Raw genomic sequence first — 18988 nt, 5'->3', positions numbered from 1 at the left:
TGTAAAATTAGGGGTATTATTTACCCCTAATTGTGCCCCTGAGAATAACTAATCTAGTTAACTTCAGAAAAATATCTCTTTAAGTAATGAGAGTAATACCGCCAGGATTCTACTGAAATGTTCCCTTAAATTTCCTCCCACTTTATTCCTTTTTGTTTTGGCAACTTGAGACATTAAGAAGAAAGCTTGCTGTAGATTTGGACTGACTTAGGTTCAAATCCTGATCCCTCTCCTCCTTGTAGCTTTTTCACCTGGGGTGTGTTTCTGAATTTCTCTGAGCCTAATTGAGATTAAGATACCTGATTTTCTGGGTAATTTTGAGGATTAAGAATGTGGTAATAAGAAAAGAGTCTAGCTTGCAATCCCTGATACTTAAGAGCTTGGCAGGTGTTGGGCATTCCATTCTGTGTTTCCTCTTCTTGCCGTGCTATCCCACTCCATTAGGTAGATGGGCTCCTTTCCAGTGGAGGCACCATTCTAAATTTCTGAGCAAAGTTACCAGAACAAATTAATTGCTCAAAGAATATATGCAGCTGTGTGCATGTTTTCTTATTTCATTTTGACACAAATTTCAATACTTCGTATTAAGTTCTTTGTTCAGTGCTTTCTTGAAATCTAAATCCTTAGGAGAGCTGTGATTTTGATAACAGTGCAAGGATTGTTTGTTCTGTGATCTTTAGAATAATATGTGAACTTTCTACTGGTCATAAATTGAGGAATTATGGGGCACACAGCATTTACTAGGCTCTACTAGACGTTTTACTTTTTTTCTTTCTTTTTGTAAGGAAGATTGGCCCTGAGCTCACAGCTGTTGCCAATCTTCCTCTCTTTGCTTGAGGAAGCTTGTTACTGATCTAACATCTGTCCTAACCCTCCTCTATTTTATGTGGGATGCCACCACAGCGTGGCTTGACCAGCAGTGCTAGGTCTGTGCCCAGGATCCAACCTGCAAACCCTGGGCTGCTGAAGCAGAGCATGCAAACTTAACCACTACACCATGGGGGCAGCCCCTAGACTTTTTAATATGCACTAATTATAAGCGAGATACTATGTAAACACTGTATTTATTTTCTCATTTAATGTGTGCAACAGCTCTCTGAAATAGATATTATTATTATTCTCTTTTTGTGAACAAACTAATTTGCTGACATCGAGAGCCATAGTAACTCGTGTAAGGGTAAACAGATAGAAAGTGGTGATGTCAAATCGCAGATTCTCTGACCCAGTGTTGCTTCTGGAACATTATTATAGGAATGCCTGAATGCAGAACACCCAAAAAAGATAATAGATAGATTTTTAATTTTATTAGCTAAGTACAAATAGTCGCTGTGCACTATGTAGCAATTTTTCTTCTTCAAAAAACGTATGATTCAAAACAATGTATTTTGTTTGTGTCCATTTTTCTTAAATCATAAAGTGCTCTGGATTTTGTTCTTTTGAAGCTGATTTTCATAACAGTACATTTAATGGTATTAAAAATATGTATGAACAAAACAAACAAAAAGCACAAAGTCACATAAACTCACCCAACAAAGGAAATGATTGTTCTTATTTTTCTGTATACACTTGCAGATAAATACTTGCACACAGATGCACACACAAATAGATTTGTTATTCACAAAAATAGAAGCATACCATAATGCTGTTTTGCAACATTTCATTCACATTAAACAATATATCATGAGAATCTTTCCTTGCCAAGAAATTTGCTTTCACAAAACTGAGCTTTTGTTTTAATGACCGTGTGGTATGTGTATGGATGATCTGGAACGTATTTACCATTTTCTTGAGCATTTACATTTAATGCTGGAATGAACATGCTTTTAATGAAATCTTTGTGCACCTTCTAAATTATTTCACTAGCGTAAGTTCCTACAAGTAGCGTAGCTGGGTTATGTGGTACACTAAATTTTACAGCTTTTGATAGGTATTACCAAATTGCCCTCCAGTGAGGCAGTCCTGATTATATAAGAGGATATTTTGTAGTTTTATTAATAATGGCTCATTGTCTTAAATAAAGATATTTAACATGTTAATTTAGTCCAACATTCCTGAAGGAGAAAAAGTAAAGGCAGATAAGCATTTTGGTGTTAAAAATTGCACGTGCCCTATGAGACCGTTGCTACTTGATAAACATTTACCTCAAAAGTCATAAATGTACACACAAGAGCCTTCAAGTATCTGAAGAAGATATTTCGTTATAAACATTCACCATAGCATGACCTAAAAGTTGAAATTTGGTTAATCAGAGAAATTTCCATATTTTAATGAAGAAATTAGCATATGGTTTTTATCATCACAAAATAAAAGAGCACTTTTCAATTCTTTTTATGAGAAAGTTGACATTGTGGAGGCACCATTTAGTCTCCTTGAGGGAGCAACATTTCCAAATAAATGAGAATTGTTTTTCAGCAAAAAACTACTTCAAAGTTGATTAAAACTGATTTAACATTCTGCTTTGATCTTCCTTTAAACGCAAGTGTGGAAAAAATATATTTTCATGGGTAATCTATGGACACCCACATGCAATAGATTGAATATTGCCCTTTAGATGTAAAATTTAGATACTTTAAATAAATACACTTTCTACTTAGGAAAACAAATAAACAAGTATTTAGAAGATAAAACAAAAATTAGTGAAGACCATACAATCCAACATAAAGTATAAATTTTATTGTAGATTTGATACCCTTCATGTATGTATGTATCTGTGTGTGAGAAAACAAACCTTAAAACTCATGATCACATCTATTTTCAGAGTACGCAAATACATGCATTTGTAATGTTTCAGAACTATGGAATTTTCATGAAATGTAAGTCCTTTTGGTTAGTTTACTAGCAAAAACTAGAAATGGCATTTATATTGGTTTGAAATCCAGTGGAGACTCGTTGAAGTAAGTTCTGAGTACTAGTACCAAGGTCTAATTCTTTGTGAAAAGGTATATTTCCTTTGATGATAACATCCAAATTTTACATGTTTGGTGTTTAAAATGTTATAGTGAAGGAGAAACATGGGAAAGCAAGTATAGTAAATAATTTTCATTATATTGATAATCAGTTTTCTAGGCAGCATTTTAATAAAGAATCACAAGGAAATAGGATCCAAACAAAGCTATAAAAATGGACACAAGTTCATTTACGTTCCTAGAGAACTGGTAAAGGTGCCACTATTAATTCAAACTTTGCCTGTACTCTGATAATGCTTTCATGTAGAAAATAGATATTATGTTAAGCATACTCTAAGGAGGCAACAGACCTACATTTTAATTCCTGTTTCAACTAAGAACCAAACTCTATAAGCTTAGCCATCTTTTAGTCACTCTAGGATGGGTTAATCTTTGGATAACAAGCAATTCCAATATCCAAGTGTTTTTAACAAAACTAAATTTATTTTTCCTTCCTGCTACAGTTGAAAATGGGTCACTAAGGTCTCTGCTCCATGCCTCGTTCAAATACTCATTAATTCTCATAAACTGGAAGTTAGATCTAAAGACTTGATTATATTCAGGTTTGAAGCTTAGCAAAAACGTGTTGTAGATGATGCCGTATAATTCATATTTCAGCAATTCAGGAAGCACACCTGATCATCTTACTTTAGGTTGAGCTAAGTTTGATCAGCAGGGTCAATGGAAAGTCTAACATTTTATTTTTCCAAATGGTTCTAGAATCTACTGATTACTCTTGTCTGAATCAATTATCTCATTGTAGTTTGCAAGATGGTAAATTTTCTAATTCTGTTTTTCTGTATTTATTGGCTGGAAGACTTTTGTAAAGAAAGAGTTCTCAAGAAGTAGGGCTCTTTTTTTCTCCTGCTTTATTGAGGTATAAGTGACATATAACATTATGTAAGTTTAAGGTGTACAACGTGATGGCTTGATATATGTATGTATGAACTGATAAAGAAGATGTGATATATATACACACAGACATACATATACAATGGAATATTATCCAGCTATGAGAAAGAAGGAAATTGTGTCATTTGCAACAACATGGATGGACCATGAAGGCATTATGCTAAGTGAAATACGTCAGAGAAGGACAAATACTGTATGATTTCACTTACATGTGGAATATAAAAAAGCCAAATTCTTGGAAACAGAGAGTGGAATGGTGGTTGCCAGAGGCTGGGGAGAGGGGGAAATAGGAAGGTGTTGATCAAAGGGTACAAATGTCCAGCTATAAGATAAATAAGTTCTGGGGATCTAATGTATGGCCTGGTGACTATACGTAGCGATACCATACTATGTACTTGAAACTTGCTAGAGAGTGGATCTTAAATGTTCTCACCACCCACACACAAAATGGGTAATTACATGAGGTGATGGAGGGGTTAACTTAGCTAGAGCTTTAACAAAAGAGTCAGTTCATACAAGTCAAGGAAGGATGGTTCCTTAATTCCATCCCTTTTATTGACAGTTTTCAGAGTAAAGACTTTGTGTACTTGTTACCTCGAAACGTAATAACTTTTCTTTGTTTCTATATGTGTACTTTGGACAGGAGAGTCAGAGGAGAGAGAAAAGAAGAATAAAGTGCATGGATAAATAAGTCTATTTATGTAGATTTTGTGTTATTGTTGATCACGTCTTTGCTTAGTGTAGAGTTTATGGCACTCTAATATTCTTGATTTCTTTCTTTCAGAAGTTTTCTGTACATATTTAAGGAGAGATTTGTATTGACATAAATTTGAATAACAAAAGATGCTGAGCACCTTTGGTAATTAACTTGAGTCAGAACACATTTAAAAAATTAGCAATTGAGGATAAGCTAGAAAGGCATATTTTTATAGGTCAATGAATAAAAATAATATATGAATAAGCCCTATTTCTGATCTATTTATTACTATCAAATCAAATTTACATTTAAAATGTATATTTATTTCAGAATCTGCCTTCTATAAATCCACAGAACAGATGTACAGAAGTTCTAGAAGCTGATAGGGTTTTCAAGATTGTGCTCTCTGGAGAGTCTGTAGGACTCTGTAGGTGTTATTTCAATATGTTTAAAAATTAATGTATAATAAATTATGAGGCTTGCAAAATTAAACTGGTTTCCACATTTGATCCACTCCATCTCCTTTATGTGAATTAACATTCGTCTTTATAGGTTTGCAAGAATCAGAAATAACAATCCCAGCCACCACCTGTCACATAGCACATTGCTTTTAAACCAAAGCAATCTCTTTTCAAAACAAAGGCCATACTTATCAGCCTAACATAAAGATACAGGGGTGCTTTGCAAATTGTTTTTATGTCTCTAATATTTGCTTGTCAGTTTCTACATACCGTCATTGTATCTATCATTTACCTCCACAGTATAGCCGCCAAAGGGATAATGAAAGCTAATATTATGCATAAAAGTAGATCTTTCCAGCAGTTATCTTTCATAGCTCTATTTAAACATTTCTCTAGAATTGAGATGTGGGCATTCAAATGGAATTTGGTCACCTGTTTATTTACCACATCAAATGTTTAATGAAATCACTCCTCCAGTTTGCAGTCGAGTCAGGTGTGAGTGATAAAACTGAGTAAAGGAAGCAAATATATGGATTTAGTTGCTGGCTTCAAAGATGGGAGTGGTGAGAGGCAGACAGATGTTAAGACTCTTTGCATTATTTAATAAGCAGGGTGTGTCCAAGAAATCACTATATCTTTGCTCCTTAATTTTTTAAGGAACTTCCCTGCTCTCTGGTCTTCTGGGACAACAAAGAAATGTGAACATGCTAATGAGTGTATTAAAAATTATAGTTGTGGGTTTCTGAGTGTAGCCAAATCTACCTCAACAGAATTATTCTAGGGCTAAGACATATTGCAAACATGAAGTTCACCACTGAACTCTCTGGCAGCATTTTGGATTGCAAATGAAGTAAAACCAATATCTACCTCATTTATTTCATGTCTCAATAACTGATATAATTTAGATAAATAAATGTAAGTACAATATTTATTGTTGATTTATTAATGACTATGCCTCCTGAGACAGTCTTCAAGTTTGTAGAGAGAGCAATGTGCCATTCACAATTTCTTTCATTTTCTGCCCACATTCTTGGGTAGCACAGTTTAGATCCAGACATCATCAATCCTTCAGTAATAGGTATGTGTGAGGACTTCTTCCTAGCCAAAGGCCTATGCATTCTGCATTGTGCAGCCATCCAAAATATAGAGTCATTCTGAGAGCAGTGATACCCTTGGGGAATTTCAAGTTGATGGGAAGTCAATAAGAACTTTGATAAAGTACTTAACATGGCACCTAGTACATGGTAGATGCTAAAACATATTTGTTGAATGAATGTATTGTTGAATAATATGCGCTCTGACCAAGCAGAGTCAGTCTTTTAGAATTACTCACCTTTTGGGGACTGCATATACTTCAAGAATCTACCTTTCAGCATTTGAGGGATCTTTCTCTTCAGCAAGATACCAGATAATAATATAAAATCTGGAGTGCTTTCTGATGATGCTGCCTGTTTGGTAGTGAAATTGTTTACAATTCCACTTTAATGTAGTTCTAAAATCATTATAAACCTCATACATCAGTGGGTGCAAATAGATAAGGCATCTTTTATACATATCCCAAATATAAGCCACGGGATCCTTGGTCTCTGATGCTCAGCTTGGCTTTGGATAATAGACAGAGGGCTGCTACTTATCACACTGGGCATGCCCTGGTGGGCATGCAACAATGCCTCCATAAGCCACCCACATCTTGTAACTTAGATCTTTCACTTCTTGCTTCTTGTCAAGCCCAGATTTACTTTCTCTAAGAAGACTAGAAATCCTAAAAAGTGTCACTGTCCATATTTTAGCTAAATAAGTGCTGTGCAGTAATTTTAAACTTAGCAATTACATTATTCACTACTCAACAGTGCATTTGTGTGTTTAAAGTAGTGTCTGGCAATAAATTTATTTATGACATAAGAGTAAGCCAAGATACAAATACTTTGGGATATATTTTAACGGGGTTTCTTAAATCTAAAAATTCGGAAGTAATTCAATCAACATCTACAGTTATTTCCATGAAACTAAAAATTGCATAGTAGTGTATACATTTTCCACATACATAGTCTCAGAATAAAATTGTGCCTCCAAACAGAATTGCAAAATGCCTTTCAGAACTCAACACATCCAAAGGTATAAAATTATCTATATAATAATAACTATTTCTAACACACTCTCCACTGCTCCATTTTACAACATTTCTTTCATGGGGCTAGTTTATGGTCTATATATAAATATCAGTCTCATTATTTTAGAAACAAACATAATTTTTACGGGCAATAGTTTGAATAGCATAACAGAGCCAGTTTCTATAGAGATCCTCTAGCAGCTAATATGAGTTAATAATTCCATGACTACCACGTGTTCTTGCACTATTTCCTACCAGGAAAGAGACATTTTTTTAAGAGTATTTAAAAAAAGAAAGAAAGAAAGAAAGATTAAAAAAAGTATAATATATATATAAAAGCGTATAATATATATCTCTATATTGATGTTGTTATGTAATGTTATGTTGATATACTTGTATATGCTTGTAACTCAGAATATAAATCTTCTCCATTGACCGGGGTGAGGTCATTTGAGTTAATGAGCTGGTTTTGGATTGGAATGGCAACGCATTCATGAATTTAGAATCGTTCTCTATCAAATTGTCTATAATAATTTTGCTTCTAAGTGAGATTAGAAAGATTTATAGATATATGATGATAGAAATCTTTTAGGATGTCAGTCCAGTTTGCATCCACATTTTTCTCAATATGATCTTGACCAGTCACATATAGGTGTGAGCCACTGAAATCACATTCATTCTATAAAACACTGCCCCTCCCCTTGTCACAATTGATTAGAGGATGACATACATTGATTTACGACTAGAAAGTTACATTTCTCTTTTGAAAATTTATAGTTGCATCACAGTGACTTTTGTTAACCACTTCTAAGTAGTTGAACTGAAAAGTGCTAAAAGAAAAAACAGTAAATCTGATTTATCATTAGCAATGTCCAAGGCAGAACAGACAGCTAATGAGAGGATATGGGAATGAAAGTGACCCCCAAAAGAAACCAAGATGACACACACAGTGAGACTGAGATTAAGAAAGTAACTCCTTAGTTCCAAAGGCTTTCAAGTCCTTTCTTATACCTCAGAGGCATGGCTTACAGATAAGGAAATACCTCTCATATAATAATCTCCATTTCATTAGGCAAGTTTTGGAGGCGTTCCATAATATGCAACCAAAAGAGTATTTTCTCAGAACTGTATATTCATTAAATATTGCATACCTACTAGATTCTAGGCTAAGAATTCAGAGAAAAAGAGTAGCCCCCACTCTCACTCCAACTCCATCCTGTTTATAGAAGAAGGAGGGAGAAGAGGAGGAAAAGGAAGTAGAGGTCAGTATGGGTAATAAATCATTGTATTACACTGTGTTAAGTCCTGGAAGAACAGTACATGTTAAATTTTATAAGCAAGGACAGAGTTTGGGACATTGGGATGCACTTCACAGGAAAGATGGAATCTGAAAATTCTTAGATAAGTAGGACATCACTAGGCAGAGAAAGAGGCGTAGGAGGTTCCAAGAATAGAGGGAATAGCATGAAAAAAGATACGGAAATGGACAGGAAATTGGGATGCATATTGGGACATAAGGCTGGAAAGAGGGAACAACATCAGAATGTAGAGAGAATAATATTGGAATGGAAAGACCTTGAATTCTAGCCTAATGTACTTGGATTTTATTTCACAGGCCAGAGGTAGTGTGCTCGTATGTCCCAGTTTGTCGGGAACTGTTTTAATTTATAATGACCACCTTGGCATAATTATTAACAGCATCACTTTTTTTCATTTTCAAGAGTGTCACCGTTTAGGCAATATAGTATTTGGTCACTATACCTGTAGGGAGCTACTAAAGGATTTTTGGTGAAAAACAGCATAAGTAAATCTTTATTTCGACTGTCACTCTTGGAATTGTGTAGAGCAGCCAGTTAAGCACCAGGTTGGTCAAATCCAGCTTGTGGACTGTTTTTGTAAGTAAAGTTCTGTTGAAACACAGTCATTCCCCACTTTTACTCATTCTCTATGGCTTTTTTCATGCCTCAAAGACAGAGTTGAATGGTTGTGATGGAGATCATGTGGTCTGCAAAGCTGAAAATATTTACTATCTGCCTTTTTACAAAGTCTTCTGACCCCTGGTCTATAGCAAAGATGAAGGAGGTAAGGCCAGGAGCAGCCGGGTTTATTGAAGGATAACGTCTCTGTTTAATATGAATATTTCCCCTTTTCATCTCCAGAACTATTTGAATTTTGGTAACAAGTAGTAGGTTTTTAAAAATACAAACATTTGCATAGTGACATTTTGTTCTGAGACATTCTTCTTCATATGGACAGAGGTGTTCTAATAGAAGCCTTAGCAAAACTTTATGTAAGTGCTTAAACTCTTACATCTAGAACATAATAGGAATTTATTTTGAGATCTTTCTGTTCCAAATGTCCTGGCCAGTAAAAAGACTACACCTACTGTTAAAAAATTCAAAATAATAAACCTCAGGTGTGAAAGTAATTACATAGAAGGTCACACAAAATGAGTATAAACAGTTCAGACTGAAATGGCCCAATAGCATAAATCACAGGGACAGTAAATAACAACCCCACCCTAACATTTTTGGGGGGAAGAAAGAAGATGTGCCAATTTTCATTTGTTTTTGTTGCTCTAACCCAAAGCACCAAAACCCCATATGTCTTGCTCTTAAATAACCTTCAAAGAAAATGTATTTGTGTATGAGTTTCTAATGACCTCAGAATTGAGTGAGGTGTGTATCCTAGATTTTACTTATCTAGGATACACAATAATTGACAAGAGATGTATTCTGTTGGACTGAATTTTGTAATATTATAAAATGAGAGAAAGAACAGTATTCCCTTACATTTGTAAGAACCCTGTACCTATTATAAAGCACTGAGATAGAATTTTATTTTTGATTCTATCAAACCATGTGCTAGGGGCCGGTCCTGTGGCTGAGTGGTTAAGTTCATGCACTCTGCTTCAGGGTCCCAGGGTTTCACAGGATCAGATCCTGCGCATGGATATGGCATCACTCATCAGGCCATGCTGATGCAGCATCCCACATAGCACAACAAGAGGCACTAACAACTAGAATATATAACTATGTACGAGGGTGCTTTGGGGAGAAGAAGAAGAAAAAAAAAGTTTGGCAACAGATGTTAGCACAGGTGCCAATCTTAAAAAAAAAACAACAACTGTGATATAACATTTACCGGATAAGATTCTTTGTATCAAGAGGTTACAATGTTATTTACAGATAAGAAGACTGAGTCTCAGAGGATGGTATGATTTTTCTAAATCCCCGTAACTGGAGCAAGTGCATGAACTCCGGTTTTCTTAATGCAAGAATGTTGCTGATTTTTTGGCCCTTGAACAAGATTCTCTCAATATCCTTCTTCTTCCTCTTTTCCTTAATACTTTTAGAATTCAGGGATTCTAAAATCCCTGATCTTGAAATAGGAAAAATATATATACTTTATTTGTACTAATGCCTAAGTAAAATTATCATTTCTGTTGATTATGAATGTAGGCAACAGATCATAGTCGCATTACCAGTTCCTGTCACTTTTTCATTAAAAAAAAGCAGTTTTCATATCATGTTAGAGTTATGTCAAATGCCACAAAATATCATTTATACTCATCACTACTTTGAAATTATTATAGTTATTAGAATTACTACTAGATGCTATTTAATGGAATAATAAAGATGCACACATATTCTCATAACAAAAAATTGACATATTGATAATGGTATAGCAATATAATTTATTTTCTCTGTAATGCTACGTATTGGACTTTTTAATTTAAATACATTAATCTGAGAAGGGGCTCATAGGTGTCACCAGATTTCCAGAGAAAACAGTAGCATAAAAAATCAAACTGTGCCTAGGGTCCGTAATATCTGTTCAGTTGGCTGTTGCTACATAATGAATCACCTCAGATTTTAATAGCTTAAAACAACAGCAATAATTTTATTCTTCTTTCTCATGAATCTAGGGTTTCACTGGATTCAGCTAGGTGGTAATTACACGGGATCTGTCGTCTTGTTGAATCCAAATGTTGGCTGGAGTTGCATTCATCTCAAAGGCTTCCCCATTCTCAGGTCAGACAGTTGACACAGGCAGCTGGCTAGGACCTAAATTGGGCTTGTTGGCAGTTACACCTGCAAGTGGCTGTTTGGCTTTCTCAAAGTATAGTAGCTGGTTCTAAGAGTGAGCATCCCAAGAGGACCAGACAGAAGCCATATTGCCTTTTAGGACCTAGCCTCAGAAGTCACATAGCATCACTTCCTCCATAGTCACAGCCTTGCCCAGATATAAGGAGAGATGACATAGACGTCAACTCTCAGTAAGAGGAGTGGTAACGCCACATTATAAGTGGTATAGGATATATTTGGGTGGCCTTCTTTGAAAAAGACAATACACCATAATGTTCCAAGATTTTCCATGCTTCTGAGTCTTTCAATAATGTAACTTCTGCTCTAAACACCTTTGCATTATTTCTTTAATCTTATACTCTTGTTTTTCCCTCAAATCCAAAGTAAAGCACAAATTCCAATGCAAACCTTTCCTGAATACCGCCCCCCCCCACATACAGACGTAGTTAATTTCTTTGAAGGGGAGTATGTGTGTGTACTATTATTTTACCTTAAACTTTCCTTTATTTGTGAGTTTATTTAACAAATTCTAGTACTTATTTGTTTACGGATCTTTCCTCTTACTTGATTTTGAATTCTTTGAGGACAAGGTCAGAGATTTTCCCTCTTTATATCCACACGAAAGTTATTGGTTACTCACTAATACTCAACTAATGTTTGTGGAGTGAACAACTGCTCTTTCAAATTTGTTCTATGGCTGCCTATTAGAATGAGTCAGCCGCCATCAAAAGAGTCAATATCCACTGTATGAAAAGATGTGAGGCTCACAGTCATGGCATAGCAACAGCTCCTTTGGCTGGTTCTTTCCATTCACAGCTGAAAAATGACTTCAAGGAGACAACCCTAGCTTAACGTAACCAAATGGCAAGACCGATTCTTACAGACTCTATATGAATAACATCATCCTCACCTCAAAACCAAAGCTAGAGGCACCGCACAACATGGCCAACAACCTGGGAACATGATTTCTCTAAAAGAGATCAAGGTGCTTGGATAAAGGACATGAAAATGTTGAGCCATGGGTTAAGTGATCGATTATGTGCAATTATTTTAAGATACAAGTACTTAGGATGTGTGGCTTTCTGACACAGCATCAAAGGACATGTTAGAAGAGACCATAAAGTTCATGAGAGATTCATTTCAAATCCTGGTGAAGCAGGAAGAATTGACCTTGGAGAGAATCAGACTCGTTCACGTTAATGTTAAAAGGGAAAAATTGTATAATCTTCGAGACTCATATGAAATATGAAACTCTGGACATTACAGAAGCTATTTTTTAAATACATAGCAAAAAAGGTGGGCCGACCCACTGATAAAATAAAAACCAGGAAATTCATAGCATTTGCTGTGTTACTAACAAGAACCAAAAAGGGACCTCCATCATGAAGAGACTCAGTAGAGGTAAACTATTTTATAAGTTCGCCTATTAGGAATTGAAATGCAACAAGCATCTATGGTTAGATGGAACCCATGATGCACCTCCCAACTGAGAAAGACATGGTCTCAAAACTGGCAGAAAAGGTCAGTTTGGAAAGAAAGGTTTGGCTTAAACAAACAACATACTATTCATGAAACCTAGATGTACTACACTACTATCCTAGAGAAAATGTCAGTGTATGTAGTCCCTCTTATTTAATTCACCAAATGAGGGCTTTTACAAGCAGTGATCATTTTGGCTGAAAAGCTGATCACAATGTGCATTTTGCTCCATTATTTGGGAACTTTTGAGCCTTGACCCAATGCTCCCTACAGATCAGAAATGTGAATTTCAGATACCAAAGTGACCTCATTCGTAAGCTTGAGTAAGAAATGATGTATTGACTTTGTCTTTTTAGAATTAAACTGGTAGGGTTGGAAATATTTTTGAATAAAAGATGTGATCTTGAAAATATTTATTTTGTGTAAATATTTTTCCTGGTTCTGATAAATTTTTGAGTAGATTTCTTTATCACTTAATTGTATTTTTGTGAACTAACAAAAGCATAAGCTTTGTATAAATTCTATCACTTTATACTAACAAGACTATCTTTGTTGTGTTATTTATTGGGATGTAAAAGGACTTCTAAGCTGATTACCTTTTGTAGAAATATAATTCAATTGACTTCTCGTTATTTACTTAATAAATAAATTAGTTCTGAGGGTAAACTGAACCATCGTTTTACTCTCTGCATCTTTATTCACTGACTGCCCACTTAGAGAATGACAGTAGTTTCTCCCTCCAGTCTCCACTAGCAGTCCATGCCCCAATCCTTTCACCAGATATAGAGCCAAGTTCCTGGAGGAAACGGATACCCTGGCCCTACCACAAACCCAGTGAACCTGAATGTCTAGAGATGAGATCTGTGCCTTTATACTTTCAAAAGCTTCCCAAGTGATTCTAATGTGCAGCTGGGTCAGAGAACCCTGGAAAGCATGCACAGGCTCTTATTTTGGAGTTTTAGCACTTTATACACAATTGCAGCATTTGGGGTAGGTGATCTTCTGATGAGGAAAGTAAAAATAACATGAAGGACATCATTTCCCAAATTACAGGAGGCCTGGGGCCGGCCCGGTGGCGCAGCGGTTAAGTTGGCACGTTCCGCTTCTCGGCGGCCCGTGGTTCGCTGGTTCGGATCCCGGGTGCGGACATGGCACCGCTCGGCAGCCATGCTGTGGTAGGCGTCCCACGTATAAACTAGAGGAAGATGGGCACGGATGTTAGCTCAGAGCCAGGCTTCCTCAGCAAAAAGAGGAGGGCTGGCAGTAGTTAGCTGAGGGCTAATCTTCCTCCAAAAAACGAAAAAACAAAAAAACAAATTATGGGAGGCCTGATGAGATGTCGAAGCTGAGGAAATAATCCCTGAGCTTTATTCTTCCCAGAGTAGGGAATGTGTTCTCATTCTTCACAAGCCATCCAGACAGCACAGCTCACAGTGCCTGAATTTGGACCAGCTAGGCAGAGAATAGTCTTTCCTCACCTAAACTAATGAATGGTGGGATGTGGAGTGTTACTGGAAAAACGCATGAAAATCTTACATGTTCGTTTTATGAAGCTGTGGCAAAACGATCTTCCGAAGAAGGCCTGTGTAGCTTGATTCTAAGCCATGAGATTCATTTTGTTTTTTAAGTGTGGGGGCATGAGCAGAAAACCCCAGCATAATAAGTAAATGTTCATCAACTTGCACAGAGCTGTCAGGAGACACTTTTAATTCCCTGAGAAAACACATGTTCTTATATTGTGCATTTTCTCTATCCTTTTACTTCCTGGTCTTCAGTAATGGCCAACTGGCCTGTCCCATAACTAGTGTTGTTCCTTCCGGAGGTAATTTAAATAGTCCACTAAATATACATCACATTATGTACATCGCATTCTGCCCTGTCATGTCATTGGTGCAAAACTGGTTATTAATATATGATTTTCACAAACATTCTATTCAGTGATGGGAAATTTATGGTCTTGGATTCTTACCATAAGAAACATGAAGCATGAAATATGTTTATTCAAGTGCATAACTCTAAATGAGACTTCAATGAATGCAAAAACGGTGAAAGGATTGAGATTTAAATTCTCCTTACAGCTGTACGGGAAATATACGAGGCAGAGAGAGGAGAAAAAGAAAGTTCGCTAGAAACTTGAACCGATAATGATATCTTCATTGTCTGGTTCATGCTGTGTAGCAGACCAAGAATGAATCAATGTGCTAGAAAGTAGGAAAGACAACCCCAGAAATTTGGGTGTAGAACGTAGTATCTTTTTAAAATACCTGTTTGTTTTATTCTGAAAAAAGTTTTCTTTTTCAGAAAGCAGCTATGCTTGGTGGCTCTCATTTCCCCAGGTATACCAGATGCTTTATTCCTAGCAGTAACTGGTTCTCTCTTGTGTGCAATAATGAGGAGGGAAACGGAGTTTATTTGCAAATTGTAGGCACAGCTATTCTGTTCTGTAACACAGAACCATCTTAAAGCTTCTAAAGCTACCACGTGAGAGACTCCATCTGGTGGGATGGCAATTTTGGATCTAGAAAGTCTGAACATCCAGATTTCACACTATTCTTCCAAGCTAGTGTATAGAGTGCTGGCCATCACGGAGGTACTGCCCTGGTAGGTTGCATGCCTTACTTCATGTAATTAGCCCAATACCAGGTTATGGTAATTATTTATTGTTATTATAGCCATTTTGCAGTTGTAGAAACTGAGGGTTATTTGGAGTAAACAACTTGCCCAAAGACACTGCTAATAGGGGGTAGAATTTGAATACAGGTCTTTCTAAACCTGAACAGGAGGATTTCACTAGGCTCCGAAACTCTCATTCACTTTTATTCTTAACGCTATATTTTCTGGAGAATCACACAGAGATGTTTTTCTTCTCTTTTGCATCATTATCACAAATCAAAAGTTTAACCTATAGCAAATAGTAAACCTGAAGATAAATTTCTGTTTTAAATTTAGGGATTCAATTCTGGTTTTGAATATCTAGTAGACTGAAGAAAATAATGAAAAATGTGATTCTGACTCTCAAAGTGAGATGCGCAGTGAAATCAAAGTGAGATATTTTAGCCAAATATATATATATATTTTTTCCTGGAGCATACAGAAAATGTGTTTTGCCTTTTTATGTGTCCATATAGACAACTAGAATATAAACTTTATGAGAGAGTATATAGGCCTCTCTCAATCCCCGCTCTGTCTTCAAAGCTGATAGAGTAGCTGGCATTTTGTGTAGTTTCAGTATTTATTTTGGAGTAAATAAAAGTATAGGATTTCCCGGATCTGGTATAGGTATGAGTATACACTAAAATATTGAAGTGATAGTCCATAAGAAGAGCCATTTTAATAGTAGAGGTCCAAAATTACTCCCATTACAAAAGGAAATTGTAGAAAAATGTCTGAAATGTAGTAGAAGCTCAAAAAAAAAAAAAAAAGGGGGCAATAGTAGGAACTTCCTGCCATCATTCAAAAATTTGCTTTGACTTTATAAGTGGACCAATAATGAGCTTGCAAAATTTTCTTCCAATCGTGGAATTAAATTGTTTGTGCTAGAATATATACTCTAGATTCTTAGATAAGCAAGAAACAAAATTCTGGGCTTTTGTAATTTTCAGCTAATGGTGCATATGCCAGAGACACCCCATCCTGTACCATAATACCCCCATGCCACCAATCCACTTACCACATAGCACCCTCAAAATGGTGACTATGTCTGGTTAAGATTGTTAATTGCCAACTTGTAGTGAGAACCAAATGAGAGATTAGATTTGGAATTATTTTGAAAGCTATAAAACACTTTGCAATTAAAGGGCTATTAATTATATTTTTGTACAACATTAACCTTCTCTACATGCCTTACTGTTTTCTTTATTTGGCCTTATGCATATTTGAGGATAAGAGCTCATTGAGGATGGGGCCTCATCTTGTTTTTCATTATAACAGTGCCTGGTACATGACAGGTGTTCAATGATAACAGTAGTAAATGTCATTATTGTTGTTGAAAGCTGATAGAGATTTCAATGCACAATTTGTGAATCTGTAATCAATTTATCTTACCTTTTTATTTCCTGGAAAACATTGGGTTGTGTTTGCTTCAGGTTGTCTCAGTGTGTGCTCAGACGTAAGTCTAACTTCTTTCCATCTCAGTTTCCTTAATTCTAAAATGGAGATAGTCTACCCCATACAGATTTATCTTCATGGCTGAATGAAATAATGTGTTTGAAAGTGGTCTTAAGCTCTCAAGATTCTGTTCAAATATTTTTATTGACCCTCCGTAAGCTAAAGTAATATAAGACACAAAACAGATGTCATGCCTCTGAGACCAGAATACTTTCTTAGAGAATAACAAAACATTATTCTGTATCACTTACATAATTCTGTACAGGGAGAAGGGGACAGGATGGCCCAGAAAAACATAGTCTGTGAAACGTCATTATTAGGATTATGAAACACAGTTTTGATTTTTGTCTTTAAAAAGCTATAAAAGAAATCATTTCTAGCCTTTTTAATTGCAGCTTTGATTATACATAACGAAACACATCTCTCAAGAGATGATCAAGCAGTTAATATTTCAAGTGCTGACTCGGCATGGGAAGTAGGCAGTACTGTTCTCCTTGAAATTTGGTGCTTGTGGGTGGTCCTTAGAGGTTGGAAAATATGAAGAAATGAGAAGAAATTCTCCTCTGCAGTGCAGATTTGGATTTAAGGCTGCAGAGCTAAATCTTCTAAAGTTTATAACGATAATTCCCATCAGAGTTTTCATGGTGACTCGTCTTAAAATAGTGTGTTAACAGTGTGTGCATTGCAGGAGTTTCTGCCATAGGACCAGGATAAAAAGGGCTCTCCACATGCTTCCTCTGAAGGTAAAGTTTTGATGCTCTGATTTGCCTCTCCCAACAAGTTGGTCATAGTGAAATTTTAAATATGCCTTTTTTAACAGTTGAAGCCTGAGCCCAGTAATCACAGTGATTGAAACCAGCTTCACTGTTCTTTTTCCAGAGTTATTGTGCTAAGGAGTAGCTTAGTGGGACTCTATCTACTCTTCTCCCCCTACCCCATAATTCTCATAAAACATCCCACAGCCACCCCAACGCACACACAACTTAAGTAAAAGCAATGTATTTCCAATGCAAATGCTCTTGAGACAAGCCTCATAGGCTTCCTTAAAACCAGATGACTATTCCCAAGTGCTTCCTATACCAAAATTCTGGAGCCTTCCCTAGATCTCTTCTCTCTGGAGGTTGAAAAACAGTCCAAAGGATGTGCATTTCATGAGCTAGCATGAGTTTCTCTCCCCAGATCATGCAAATGCTGAAGTCATGTGGGTTTCCCCAAACCATTTCCCTGGTGCATTGCCAGAGTGACATTAGCTAATGAGCATGCTGGAAGGGTGAAGCACGCTGAGGTGTGCATCAGGGGTGCTTGGCACAGATGCAGACCTCTGAAAGACTGGCTTTCAAGTCCGCCTTGCAAATTGGATATGCCCTTCATTTTGGATTAGCCTCCAATTTAAATTCAGCTGTTGTCGTTTCTGTCTTCGAATCATATGCATTCTGACAGAAGGCCCTGAATAAAATTTTAGTCCCAGAAAATTTTCTGTTAGCATAATGCTTGGAAGAAACTTTGGTAGGGCAAAATGAACCATACACTAAATGCATGGCCTTAGCAATAGATCTTGCCTCTGCTCTTTCAAAATTGGTTTATTTGAACCTTTGAGTAGTCCATACTACTAATCAGAAAATTGAACTTGTCCTTTAACTCATAGGACAGTAGTATTGATACTAATAACTATAAAAGATAATGATTCTTATAAATTTCTCATTCAACCCTCATGGTCACACCCAGAGGCAATATTATAGCAAGTTCATAGATAAGGAAATGAGACCTGGTCTGGCTTGAGTAACTTGGCCAAAGTTTCAAGGCTAGTGAGCAGGAGGTCAAGGATCTGAACTCTCATCTTTCTAACTCCAAAACCACATCCATCTGTTTTACATTTCAGACATATATGGAGTACAGTGATTAAAATGGCTATAATTTATTTGATATTTATAGCATCTCAAAAACAAAGTTGTGTTGGTGAACAAGAAAAATGCAATCTCCAGCCTCAGCTGCCTTGTAGTCCAACTGCATATAAACCAAAACAAGTGATTAAAGTTCCATTTAAGTTTTGAAAGAGAAAGAATAGGGTACTGTGGCATCGTCGAGCAGAAGAATAGCACATGTTCTGTGAGGGAATTTGTACAGTCAAGACTGAAAGTTGAATAGTAGAATCCGGGCAAAATTGGGGAAGGGGACATGAGGTGGGAAGG

General features: G+C 36.3%; 1 protein-coding gene across 9 annotated transcripts in view; it reads left to right on the top strand.

Moving 5' to 3' along the window:
* LRRC4C (leucine rich repeat containing 4C) overlaps positions 1–18988 on the top strand; it is a 1157697-nt gene that overhangs the window by 471461 nt on the left and 667248 nt on the right. The gene's annotated exons all lie outside the window — the stretch shown is intronic.

This window comes from Equus caballus, chromosome 12 (assembly GCF_041296265.1).
Source record: "Equus caballus isolate H_3958 breed thoroughbred chromosome 12, TB-T2T, whole genome shotgun sequence".
Classification (NCBI taxonomy): Eukaryota; Metazoa; Chordata; class Mammalia; order Perissodactyla; family Equidae; genus Equus; species Equus caballus.
This window is presented reverse-complemented; position numbering and strand designations above follow the sequence as displayed.